Below are 9,808 nucleotides of genomic sequence, written 5' to 3'. Positions count from 1 at the left end.
AAACTAATACCAACACTTGAACTCAGACAGTCTGCTTATTTCCACTCCACTTTGTCTTCTATTTCGTCTCCCTCTCCTGAGATGAATCACAGTGCAAACATACACGAAGACACACACCACACCAATCCCCGAACAGTATCCTCTCCTCGCTTCGCCTCGAGAGGCTCTGCGTTTTCATCCTGCTCATCTTCGTAAAGCCCTTGCAAGTGTGCACGCATGTTTATATGAACATCATTTCTTTGCCTAAATATACAGTTGCTGATTAAAATGTATAAATATTACACTTATGCACATGAAAAGATTAAGATGATTTAAGTTTGCTCTTTAATTCCTATTTTTATGGTTACATGGGTATTGTGATAATTGTTCATTTGTTTGCGAGGCACAGCTGCAAATGAACAAGTATCAACAACAACAGCAATATTATCAACAATTGACAGTATGAACAACTAATAAAACTCTGTTTTGGCAGATGAAAAAACTCAGAAAACACCTGGGACACCACATCTAAGATTTAAAGCTAGAGACATCCTCAGCTTTCTTGTAATTCTTTTGTTTTCACCTTCAGTCCTTAAGTGTCTATTGATATTGTGTTTTTTTTCCCAACTGCATCACCAAGAGCTAAGTTATGAGTGTATATACTGTGTCGAATGCCTGTAGGCATCCTTCTTTCCTCTTATCTGTTTAGCCATGGTGGCTATTGCTACTCGTTCTTACTACCTCGCTCATCACATGTACCTGTAAGCCATCATTATAGTGATATATCAGTCGTAATTATTAAACATCAGCAGGATGATCGGGGATTAATTTATGGAGCTCATGTTGAAACAGACTTTAAAAAAACCTCACATTTCAGGATAAAATAAAAAGATCATTAACGTGACTCGTCCTCCTTATCGTGGATGGATTAAAGAGCAGGGGGCCCCTGGGCGCAGACATGTAAAAGGCCAGCCACCCATTCTACTTCGGAGCAAGACAAGTAGGCTGACACGAAACAACTAGAAATGCCTTGTTGTACGCCTTTTAATCAATTTGTCTCTCTTTATGGTCATTTGTTGTTTCTTTGTGGTTGCCTTGCATCACTTTGTAGTCATTTTGTGCCTTTTGTAAATTCTTTCGAGTATCTAAGTGGCTGTTTCATTAATTTATTTCTGAGAAGGAACAATGTACATTAATCCACATTCAAATAAATATAAATGTACCTGAGTTAGCCAAAAAGCTAGGTTCTGCAGCAGTCCCTTTGTTGTTAGGCACCCAAAAATGATAAAAAACACATACAATTTAGTTACATACAGCTAAACACAGCATATATAATACAGTTAAATGATACAGGTATAGTATGAGTATGGACGTGTTAAAGGTGGATAAAAACAGCATCAGTGTTGACATCGTTGGATCTCAGTAGGCCATTTCTCGAACGTATACTTAAATGAGTAATAGGGTGGGCACTGACTAATTGATATTGGTACTGGATTCCATTGATGTGATGCTGATGAAGGAAAAGGCAGCCTGGTTAATTGCAGTTGTTCTGCGTGGGATTGGACGGTCCCCCCTAGCTGACCCTCTGGTAGCTCTGTTTGCAGTAGATTTGGAGGTAATGAAGCCCGACAGAGGAGAAAGGAGTGAAACCATGCATAATCTTATAAACTGGGCAGACATTTCTAGATTTGATGAGGTTTTCCCAGCTAAGAAGATTATGCTTCTTTAGATAACGTCAGTGATGAAAATTGAATGGCTTGTTGTCTAAAGTGTTAAGTGCTTGTTTGTGTAATGATTCCAGTGGTTTTAAGGCTATAGAAGTTAACAGACAATAGGTGATGTGGGAGAGTACCTTTGAGTGGAAGTCTATCTTAGCTGCCTCAGGTGATAGGAAGTTTTTTGGTTAGCCTGAACTTTGACAAACTGAATTTTACTTTATTACAGACCCTCTCAATGTGGGTTTTGAAGCAGGGGTTCAAATCTAAAGGTTCCCCTTGAATATTTGTATTCTGACACAACGTGTAGTCTCTCTCCTGAGATGAGAATATCTTGTCCTACATCTATACTGTAGCCTCTAGAGAAAAACATACAAACTGCTTTTGACACATTCAATTGGAAGAAACGTGGTCGTCATTTCGAGTTGTTTTTGTGATATCTATCAAGTTTACGGTAACTTCATTATAATAATTAAATCTTTGTTAATCACACTCCTCCATTTTCTTTTCTTTTTCCCTTATCCTCCTCTACTCCAGTGTGAAACCAAACACAGCTGTTGTTTGGTTTCACACACTTTCTGCATAATTCAGCACACTTTCTTTCCCCAAAAAGAACTTTACAATGCGCTGTTAAAATGTATGACCATGCACAGCCACATACCCCACTGGAAACCAAATATATCTATACAAAGAATAAGTGAAGATTTCTGAATGATACATGCACAATTTATCACAGGTTAGTTCAAACAAGAGTATACATTACAATTCTGCGGCTCTCTCTCTCTCTATATATATATATATATATATATATATATATATATATAAACATTATGCTGTGTATGCAGTTGTTTGTCTCTTTTTCTGTTTTGTAGCTGTGTTTCTTCCCTATTTTCATCTGTTTGAAGGCACAGAAAGCACAAGAGTAGCCTACATACGCCATTAGAAACACACATTCATAATTAATTTCTACAGCTGCTGTACCACACCCTGCTGTGTGTGTACGTGCCTGGACACACACACACACACACACACACACACACACACACACACATAGGTCATGTTAAGACAGTTTAAACGAGAGAAAAAAACAGGAGACAAAGATTGAGGAGAAATGGACAAAGAGGAGAAAGAAAGACGTAGGGAAGAGAAAACCGAGAGAGGTGGATTTGGACAGTAAGGGGCCTTTAAGGATGAAATGAAACTCGGAGTAAATTATTTAAATAATTGATTTTGTTTTTGATATGCAGCAGGGAAATATGGGTGTAGACGCTCAGCTGTTTCTGTTTCCTTTGCTGCCAAATTAATTTTAAAGGAGTTTATAACTTAACTCCTAACTTAGAAAATTTAGAAGAAAAAGAGACAATTAAAGCTTTTATTTTGGGCTTTGACTAATATAGCCAACCCTCACCTTTTTTTCAAGGTGATACATTTGTAACTGTTAAATATTAACCATTGTCAAATCTGTTCTATTACTGTATTTAGATAAAAACAACTGAATCACAAGTTTATTTGGTACAACAGGCTCAATGTAATGCAGTCCAATTAAAAAGCACTGTGATAAATTCCACCATTTCAAAGCTTTTAATATTATGTAGTATATTTTTGAAGCTGTAGTTTGTGGTAGTTCTGAATTACATTGAATTATACTGAAAAGTATGACTAGTCACCACACACATCATCTTTGTCTCATACTGTCGATGAGACAGAGTTAATTTTGTTAATTTTGTCAGCCATTTTGAAGTATAGTCTTAGTCCTTAGTCCAGTGCGCATCTTTGTCGTATTGAGTCAACTCCATCAGTCTTATTTTCAGTTAATTTTTTGTTGACAAAAGTGGAGGTTTTTTTCCTGTTTTACACAAATAAAAACAATGAAAATCTTAGTCAAGTTTTAGTCAATTAAAAAATTTGACATACTGGTGTAGTTTAATGTTATCAAGAAAGGCACTGACATACACTTTTAGAACACCTCAGTTTTTCCAACTTATTGAAATTTACATATTTCACAGTCTCAGTTTTTCTGAAATTAAAACATAGAACAAATAAACAATTGGAGATTTTAAAAACAAGGAATCCTGGAATCTTCTTGTTGAAGTAAATTAAATCTAAATTTTTGATTCATCCTGCAGCTGAACACACTAGTGGCGTTCTTTCTACGATGGAAAGGAAACATTGTTTGGAAAGTTCGTCTGAACACTGTTGCAGAAGTTCCCAAGAATGTTTTGCACTTGTAGTTTGCTTTGCTTTCATATTCTTCAGTTCATCCCAAACCAGCTGCATGAGGTTTAAATCTGGAGACCATGCTGGTCTTCCATCATCTAGTTCTTTTCTTCTAATGGTTCAGTCATTATCTTAAGGTAGGATGAACCCCTGACCAACCCGTCTGTCTTTCTTTGTTACTTGCCTTTATCTCACCATTCTGATAGCAATATACAGTACTACTTCCTGCAGTACAGTACTGTCCTAATGATGCATCAGGGTGTAGTAACGTAGTAAGTTCCAACACCGCCTTTGTACAGACAGATGGTTTGTAAGTAATCAACATAAGTTAGGGCACCTATAGGAATCAAGGCTTGAATTACATCCATTGCCGCAGGAAAGCTGTAAGTTAACCAACTTTTTAATCCTTGAAAAAGGCCTGTTTTCTCATAAATTAACATGATTTTTCACTTTTTAGCGACCTAAACTTTTTTTTTTTTTTTAGTTTGGGCAGTTACAGCTGATCTTTATATCATTTACGGCTATTCACTGGAATTGAGCTGCTGAAATTTCAATAAAAACTGGAAAAACGGCGGTGTTCTAAAACTTTGGACCTGTAGTCTACATTTTCTGCTAACGTCTCTCACTCTGCCCCTGCAACCGTCAACACTCAGGTAGAGAGCTTGTAGATTCATGTAATTGTTAAAAGAAAAGTGTACTGGTAATTTTGTCAACAAAAATATTTAGAGATTTTGCCAAAGGTTTCATTGAATTCCAAGGTAAAAGTCAACTCTTTCATTCTTTTCACTTTTCATCAGCATAATAATATGGAAGGTTTAGTCACAAGTGTTACAATGCCTGATACAGTGGCCTGATACAAGTTAGACATGCAGGCAGGTTTATGACCGGTGGGTTGCTGGTTTACATCCCGAAACAGCTGCTAAAGCTGGATGGAAAAATGAGCAAGGTTCCCTTAAGATTTAATGTTGTGGTTCCATTGCCCAAGGCACTGACGACCAGCTGGAGCTGCTCAATGGTAGAAAATTGGTTGTAATGGAAACCTTATAAATGTGTGTATCTGAATACAAAACAGGACCTTTGAAACAAGGAAAAAAAATCCATGAAGTTTACACAACTTTCCCTCAGGTAAAACTATATGTACAAGTTCTTTTGAATGATCCCAATATAAATTTGAATAGTTTGTATGTACAAAAACCTCTCTAGAGGACATTATATGATGTAGTTCTGTAAAACCAACACTTGTCTGACAGCAAAGGGGTAAAGTATATAATGTTGTTCCATTATTCTGGCCCCAAAGGAAGAATAAACCCTGGTCGGTCTGGAATCCAAGCATAATAGATTGGTTATCATTGGCTGCAAAACAGACATTCAAATACCATCCGTTTGTATGAGAGAGAGGAGACAACAAACCTGATTAAAAATTTTAACCAAGAGGAGAAAGAGACAGAGGGAGAGATAAGAGAAGGTGAGGGATGAGTGCAGTGAGGTGGCACAAGGAAGGGTTTAATTGTGACACAGCAGATATGATTGGTAAGAGCTGAGGTGGAGAGATGTTCTTTGGCAGAAGTTTGATTTTATTAGTTTCTACTAATGGCTGCATTTACATGAGCTGATTTAAGCTGTGTGAATTTAATTTTTCTAATCTCTGACCAAGCATAAGAAACTAGAGGAGTCTGCAAGACAGCATAGCAAAATAAATTGCTGCCTTTTAATGAGCAGAAGATAAGTTCTATTACAAGAGAGAAATTGATGATCCCAGTAAAAGTAGTAAGTAACCTATTTTATGTAGTTATGTTTTATGCCAGCGTTCTGTGAGGCTGCATCGAATACATGTTGGTAATGTCTCATTTAACAGGTCTGTAAATTCTTAACATTTTCCAAAAAGTTTAATGGAAAGTACCATGTAATTTGGTACTAAAAATGGAGAAAATGTTTACAGTTTTTTTACAGCAAATGTGACATTTTCTCTACGAGGACGCATATAGTTCAACATCTATGGAAATAAAATTGCCAATAATATATATCATTTAGTTGACAAGCAGTCTCACCTCCATGTCAATTTTGTAGCTGTTCTGGAGCTTTTTGGACATTTCATGTGATCTTCATCAGCAGATGGACTCAATGGACTTTGACCATCATGGACAGGAAGTCCATTAAGTGCGTTCCAGCACTTTCATGGAACAACCATTTTACCCTGGAATTAGTAACAACTTACATAGTTCTGTCCAGGCACTAGAGTCATTAGGAAATTAATGACAACTACTACCAATATGTCCTCATACTGAAACAACAAAATTGGTTGCCTGACCTATGTGACCACTGGCCCCATAATGCATTTACCCAGGCTTGAGCCCAGGCCTCTGACCAACAAGGGGCCTCACGAGACAGGAGATTAATTTTTTTTTTTGTTTTTTTTTGTCTTGTGAGGCCCCTGAACTGTAAACAGAATGGAACAGTAAAATTACTGACCAAGGGGTGGAAGTAATAAGTTACATTTACTCTTGTTACTGTAACAAAGTTGTTTTCTTGTGTACTTGTACCTTTTGGAGTATATTTAAAAATCAGTCATTTCATTCTTACTTAAGTATCTTTCAACTCAAGTATTTTACTTCGCTACATGTAAAGTCGAAATAGTTGAATTACAAACAAAAGTCACATGATGAAGCTATGATTAACATGTGAGAACACAACAAATGAAAAGAGCCCAATCAGCAGCTGCAGCGGAGAAGAAGCTGCTGATTTAATGCACAACCCGGCGACCATGGCCAGTGTCATAAAACAAACACATCTGCCATGTTACATGACCAATAAGTGCAGGTGGGGTCTGGCTGAACACTAGATGCTAAAATACTGACGGTGGATCCTTCAGCTGTGACTTCTCGGTTCACTTCTACGTCAGTTAGGTGTGCACCACCTTTCCGCTGTTTGTGATAAACCCTGCTGTGACTTCAGAGCTCATTGAGCTCAGTGTCTGAAAACTTGGAGGAGCGCAGTGAGACCAGAGAGGCTCAGTTGACTGGTTCACATTTTGCATTGAGAATGAACTAGCAGCGAAGCCGGATTTAGAGCAGATTGTGGAGGACTTTGTGGTGCACAAGACTAACAGAGTGAAATTGAGGCAGATGAGTGCAACAAATGACTGATTGTTGTAACTCACTGTACGGAGGAGAGCATCACCAACTACTGCGTTACCGAGCAACTTAGCGTTTTGTCTGTGTTTGTCAGCTGCAGGAGCTGTACTCAAGTACTTTTACTTGGGTGCAAGTTGCCAGTACTCTTTCCAACCCTGCTGATGACGATGCACCAAGTAACATCTGTTATGATTTAAAGCACAATTTAATTTAAACTTGTGTCTATAAACACATTCCGGGAAGCTCAGCCCACCAACCTACCCCCAACACACAACAATATTTTAAATTATAATATCATATATTTACATGGTTTGCACCGCCTCCATGAACAAAATTGGCCTCATAAATGTCTGTGGCCTACAGTAATGTTAAGGCACCCCTATATATGACTGTACAAAATTATATGAATAATTGTTTTCTGATCTACCACCCGTATGGTGGTTTGTTAAGTTTAGGCAACTAAACGTATTTGTGTTAGGTTATGGAAAGACTGGTGACTGTTACTTCCAACTGTTACTACTTCCGCCTTTGCTTTTGAGAGAGAAAAGTCATTATCGTCACAATCGAATGTGGTCACATTTCAGCAAAATGTAAATATTGTTCATGTCAAGCATTGGAACAAATGGCTAATGCTTCCATTTTGTTGGTGAGGACAGTCTCCATACTACACATTTTAATATGCAAGACTGCGACAAAAACACCGCTTAATTTGTCTTTTGTTTTGTTGTGTGTGCTCCCCGCACTGAGTGTATAACAGGCCCGACTCTTCACTCATTTTGCAGTGTCTATTCAACCACTCAGTGAAGAGCTTTGATAGGTTTTGTGTTTGAAATTGCAGTAGCCTCTGCCTTCCAATCAGTCTCCTCTCAATCACTCACCCAGGAAAGATACGTGAAAAAGAAAATGTGGCTGATGCTAGCTATAGTAGTAGCCTACCAGGAAATATTCTGTCAATTGATATCACGAAAGACCAAACTGAACAATGTGTTAGTCCATCTCAGTGCTTTCTGACTTCTTCATCTTTTCTGTGGCACTCAGCCCCTAGCCCATTAGTTCCTCCTGAAGATGTAAATCTTTTAAAACAGGTCTAAATATATATTTTCATCTTTAAAATATGCCCAGTTATATATTAAAACAGCTGGGCATTTTAGTTTTTTAACAAACATTACTCAAACAGGAGTAAATAGTGTATTTGTTGGGGACTGTTTTCAGTCGCAGATTGATACACATTTGTTTTAGTGAGTATTTACAGCACCAAGACTGTGTTCAGACAATTGACTTAAAACAAACTACAGTGCCCGTGTTCATGGTAATAAAGGACCATGTCATCCAGTGCAACAGTGTGGCTCATTGGTGTGTTTTTCACACTAGTTTTTGACAAAAACGAAGCTCTATAGCAGAGAGGAATAAGATATTGGGCTTTGGCTACATAGGCAAGACATGTTAGAGAGATACATTCATTGTTGTTTTGGTCTTTTCATGGAATTTGTTGGCAATACGAAAAATACTGAATATCATCAGTCCTATGCTTTAAACGTTTGTATTAATGAACAGATGAAAAGTATGTGGCACTGACTCATGATTTGACTCAAAATGCAAATATCCAATCAGTTTGTTTGCCTAAATTGCAGCCAAAAATTAAGAGGTACACTTAATCCACAAAATGTAAATCTTCCTTGAAATGAGTGTAGCCTGAGTCATAAGGCCTATTGTGGTAAATCATTGGGCATTGGAGAGAAAGGCAACTTTTTTTTTTAATGTCACAGATTATTGGTTTGTTAAGTCTTAATACTGCCATTATTATAAGGTTTTCCCCACCTATTTAAACATCAACAGCCTTGAAAGAGTAGTTTCTTAGCAACAGCTCCAGGACAGGGATTTACAGCCAACTCGCTGCCATTCAAAACAGGAGAGGCTGAACTCTCTCTGTGGCTCTGCACTTGACACAACAGCTTGTTGAACGTGGTCACTTCAAATTATACAACAGCAGATTTTTTCAGCACAATAAACCCAACTGCACTGCAGCACCATGGGAGAGTGTCTGTTAGTTTTTTCAGGTTGCTCTGGCAGTGATACCAGCTAAACACACACACATGCATGCACACACACACACGCATACACACACACACACACACACACACACACACACACACAAAGGAAGCTTTTGGCAGTTGAAGGCTTTATGAGGCGAACAGTCTGATCCAGGGGCCTGAGCACTTATTAAACCCCAGCACGACCTCTCTAACACGCAGATATACAAAGGCAATTACACACATCAAGATGCATGCAGCAAGTACACACATACCTACAGACACACAGAATCATAGCAATACAATCCCACTCACACACACAAACACATACACACACACACAAACCCATAAATTAATCTGTTCGAACACAGTTTAGCTTGGTGGTCTTTGAAGTTGAGAGCTGAGGCAGATATTGATCAGATAGGCTGATATCTCTCTCTCTTGCTCTCTGTCTTCATCCGTCTTCCTCAAATATTAACTTCTCTTCCTTCTGTCTGCCTCTCAACACCTGTCTGTCAAACATATTTTCTACTAATGAGAATTTCAAAGTTGTATGAAATCCTGTTCTACATACTTATTATCCTTTTAATTTACTGAGTAAAAAGGACAGTACTATTGAAAATTTTAATAAATAATTTCCAAAGATGCTCTCGATAATATTTTTTTAGTCCTAATTGGAAAGACATTGGTTTCACTGGAGGATGTCTTTTAATGTAATTTCTTTCACCATACATGT

The sequence above is a fragment of the Xiphias gladius genome, chromosome 10 (genome assembly GCF_016859285.1).
Source record: "Xiphias gladius isolate SHS-SW01 ecotype Sanya breed wild chromosome 10, ASM1685928v1, whole genome shotgun sequence".
NCBI lineage: Eukaryota > Metazoa > Chordata > Actinopteri > Istiophoriformes > Xiphiidae > Xiphias > Xiphias gladius.
The sequence above is the reverse complement of the archived record's forward strand: the minus strand, read 5'-3'. Positions refer to the sequence as shown.